This window comes from Pinus tabuliformis, chromosome 6 (genome assembly GCF_031772625.1).
Source record: "Pinus tabuliformis cultivar Carrire ecotype Pingquan chromosome 6, CPIR1, whole genome shotgun sequence".
In the NCBI taxonomy this organism is placed as follows: Eukaryota; Viridiplantae; Streptophyta; class Pinopsida; order Pinales; family Pinaceae; genus Pinus; species Pinus tabuliformis.
The window spans coordinates 1,230,490,793-1,230,495,134 of NC_142292.1; the positions used below are offsets into that span (position 1 = coordinate 1,230,490,793).

Genomic DNA, 4,342 nt, shown 5'->3' on the forward strand with positions numbered 1-4,342 from the left:
GCTTACTTCAAAACTATCTGAGCGGGAATTATGAGCGCCTGACTGCTCATGGAGTTCTATGTCATCCGTGGATATGTAAAGATGAAGATGGGTACCACTGTATCAAATTTTTTGTTTTCTCTGTGGTCAGAGCTCCAGGTGAAAAAGTTTCATGTTTCATTGCATCCTATTCTGTTTCTGATCTAGTGGATTGAAGCCCCTGACCCTGTAACGAAGTTTTCATATGAGTCGGTTAGAATTAAGAGGTCTGCCGAGTTCGGGAAGTTTTGCAAGTGTTTTGAAGTGAAAACTGCGGGTGGATTGACCAATCATTGCAGATTTTGGGTTTTGGAGATCACTTAAAAGCATTGACCAGTTGCAAATATGAACTATCTCATTGGAGCGTTTAAGCTACCTTGTATAATATCTATCACCTTTTCTGATGGGAAAACTCGTAAGCAGGCTACTGTAAAGAAAGGAAATGGGCAAACTGCCTTGGTGCCTCTTTTTCGAAGCCAAGAAAATGTTGTTGTAGAGGTTTTGATAGAACCTGTTGCTGGTAAAAAAGTTGAGCATAATGGTGTAAAAATTGAGCTTCTAGGCCAAATAGAGTTGTATTTCGACAGGGGTAACTTCTACGATTTTATTTCCCTTGTTCGGGAGCTAGATGTACCTGGTGAGCTTCATGATCGTAAGACCTATCCATTCGAGTTCTCCACAGTTGAGATGCCATATGAGTCATACAATGGTGTAAATGGGAGGCTAAGGTACATTTTGAAGGTTACTATCAGTCGTAACTATGTTAGTAACATTGTCGAGTACCAAGATTTCTGGGTGCGGAATTATACACCACTTCCAACAGTTAACAACAACATCAAGATGGAGGTCGGGATTGAGGATTGCCTACATATTGAGTTTGAATATTTCATGACAATCAGCAAATAGCAACTCAGGAACAAGAATCAACCAGTAATCCTGAATGGATACAAGGAGAGCATTTTGTGCATCAAGCCCTACAAAATTTCAGATTGTCATATGCATTAACAAACATAACTCAGCAGTTTCGTAGCGCGCTACGAAACTGCTGTAGGTGGTGTTTTCAATGCAGAAAAAGCAGTTTGAACGGGAGTTTTGAAAGAGAGACACCTGTCCATCAATACAGCCTACAGCTCATCTGGAGACATGGCAGCGTTCCATATCTTGGATTATTCAAGGGCTAGAAGACAGGCTGCTGCATGTTCGAAGTGATGGACGACCAAAATGGAACAGCACATCAAGGACCGACAAACAGGGGCCTATGTTTCAGGGTAACAGAAAGATGTGTCATTAAAGACAAACATGGAGCATTAAAGGTTAATCACAGCGATCTCAGCCAAACGAAAAGGAAACCATGTGTCAAAGCTGCAAGGAGGAATCTTCTACGAAGAAGATAGAGTTAGAGTTATAATTAAATTAGAACTTTTTAGAACTTCAGTTAGTGTTGATTGTATTTAATAGGTTAGTTCAATAGCGGATAGGGGTAATTAATGGCAATCATCGAGCTCCCCTCATGCTGGAGGAGGAAGCTCGAATGAGATAGGAAAAGCACTCTATAAATAGCCAAGAGAGTGATGTAATATGGGTTGGATGTTTTGGAGAAGACTGTTTTTGGTTTATGTATAAACAAATTTCAGTAATGCAAATGACCGTGTTTTCTTCTCAGGATTCACAATGGATCTTCTTGTTCAAATGTGTGATGTTATTCTTTCTTTAAGGTTCTTTTACAGTTTTGTTAATGCATAATCACTCAGAACTCATGAATCATGCTCTGACTTCCTGTATGCCTTGGCAAACTGTGGTTTCAAAGTTATGTTTGAACATATAGATGTAAAGTGCCCTGATTTATATGAAAAGATAGTGTTTTTGTTTGCTGAGATATGAGAGACTCCATAAGCCCAATGGGAATCAATTCAATGTTGTCCAGCCAGCTTATTTTTCATGTGTCTTATAAGAGTTAGCCATCTTTTCTTGTCATTAGTCAATATTCATAATCTGTGAGAGAGCCCTCTCAGACTAAGGAGGCTAAGCCTTAGTCTAAAGCCTGGTTTGAAATAGTTACACAGAATCTTGTTGATTGGCAGCCTTCAGTGCTTGATTTTGTGATAACAAACCCATAAAAGGTTGAGCATATGAAGGGCCATAACCGGGTTGAGCATAGGGCTGATAATTAAATGGTACATCTCCAGCTCCTTGTACAAATGATTGACTAGAAGGTGGTTGGAAACCTTGAGTTAGGTACTGACCTTGAGGTTGATAACCTTGAGGCACGTACTAAAACTGGGGTTGACCTTGAGGTATATATTGATATTGGGGTTGACCTTGAGGCATGTACTGAGTCTGGGGTTGACCTTGAGGTATGTACTGTTCCGAAGGTATGTATTGTCCTTGAGGTTGCCCCCCAAGTGGTAACTGACTACCTTGAGGTTGCCCCCCAGGCGGTAATTGAGTACCTTGAGGTTGCCCCCCAAGTGGTAACTAACTACCTTGAGGTTGCCCTCCAGGCAGTAACTGACTACCTTGAGGTTGCCCTCCAGGTGGTAACTGACTACCTTGAGGTTGCGGATTTGGAATAGTACCAGACATCATAAGAATTTCTTCTACACTCAATGGTTGAGTTTCGTTATTACCAGTTGATATCCCATGTTCAATTGGTTGAGGAGATGCTCCTAAAAAAGTACCAGTGAGTGACTGATACCCAAAAGGAACAGAAGGACCGCCATATAAAAATGTTTCCGGTGTTTGGGAAAACATGGATGACTGTCTCGACATATTCAATGGAGGATAATAACCTCTAGGTGTTGGATGAAAAGGAATTCGAGGTGGTGAAAAGCCAAGACCCGGATTTTCTAAAAAGTTGGTTAATGAGACATACCAAGCGTCACTCCTAAATGGACAATAGAAAATTGATTCACGCTCCCTAAGTTCTAAAGTTGGTTGATTTTCAGGGAGAGTTATATCTTCTTCCGGACTAACAAGTTCTTCAATAGAAATGAGTCCAGAAGGAAGATTTTGGGTAATGATACTTCCTACCCTGGGTGAACCAGGACCACTAGAAGTTGGAGAAGCAAATCCTGAAGATGGAGTAGCAGCAGGTTTGGTTTCAGGTTTAGAAATTTTAGGTTCTTCAGCTAATTCACTGGTAGAAGAAATACTACCAGTAACTTCGGAAAATGAAATTGGTTCAGAAATATACTCTGTTGCTTGAACTTGATAATCAGGATGAACAATTAAAGAAGACTCTTCGGCTTCCAGTGACCCAACTCTACTGTCACTAGGTGATACAAGAGCTCGTAGCCCTTCAAGCTGGCTTGGTGTATACTCGGGAGGTTGCCCCCGAAGTCTACGGGATTGTCTCGGTAATTCAGCCACGATTAAATATTTAATTACTTCACATGCAAACAAAGAAAATCTCAATAAAACCACCTAAAGTCTCTAAAGAACCAAACAATTGAATCACATGCCTAAAAAATCTAAGAGTTCAAACCACACACAAACAGTAACTTTCCATACCAAAAACACTAGTTGGTGATGAAATCCAATGTCGCAGAATTCAATACAAAAAGGGCAGTTGGAACAGTTACCCCTACAACCTGCTTAATGAAACAGACTGGCACAAGTTTCTTCACAAAACCGTCTCAAGTGAAGAGAACCCCCCAGAGAGTCCAAGTGAGTCTAGTCGAGGTCTGTTCCAGGTACAGTGAGACTAGTCCTTCATCGTCACCTTAGGAAAGAATCTTAAAATTATGGTCACTAAGGATACCAACAGTAACAAATACAACTGGGAGAACAGTCTATGATCTAATCTACACGCAAGGGCATAGTAACAAATCTCAATCCCTTTGAAGGCTCCTCGACATGATCAATCTGAGGTTTACCAACAAGTGACCCCAGGCTCCTTGACAATGGTTAATCTGAGGTTTACCGTTTTTAATACGCGTAAATCTTCTATCTTTCCCAATGAGACAAACTTGATTGTCTCAAAGGTTCGGACATGATCTCGTGATTGACTCCTTTAAGAGGAGCTTCCCAGATTATATCAATTACAATTGGATTTATTTCTTACCGCAAGATATAGCTACTTGTTTGTTTTAACTATCTTGGAGAGTTAATTCTCTCTACTCCAAGATACTAGCCTAAGCTATATTGGTGATAAGAGCCCTAGAAATAAAAAGATTGCTAGATCAATTTTGATTAAGCACTATTTTTATGGGTTGTTTCTTAAGTAAATAGGTATGGAGATGAAACTTTGATGGTGTGAAGACTCGACTCCAAAAACACTAAAAAATGCACCTAAGATGATAAACAATCCTTTTTCCTTTAATGA

The 4,342-nt window shown here is 40.1% G+C and overlaps 1 pseudogene; it reads left to right on the forward strand.

Moving 5' to 3' along the window:
* Positions 1 to 223: 223 nt before the first annotated feature.
* Positions 224 to 924, forward strand: LOC149263137 (vacuolar protein sorting-associated protein 26B pseudogene; annotated as a pseudogene).
* The last annotated feature ends 3,418 nt before the right edge of the window (positions 925 to 4,342 follow it).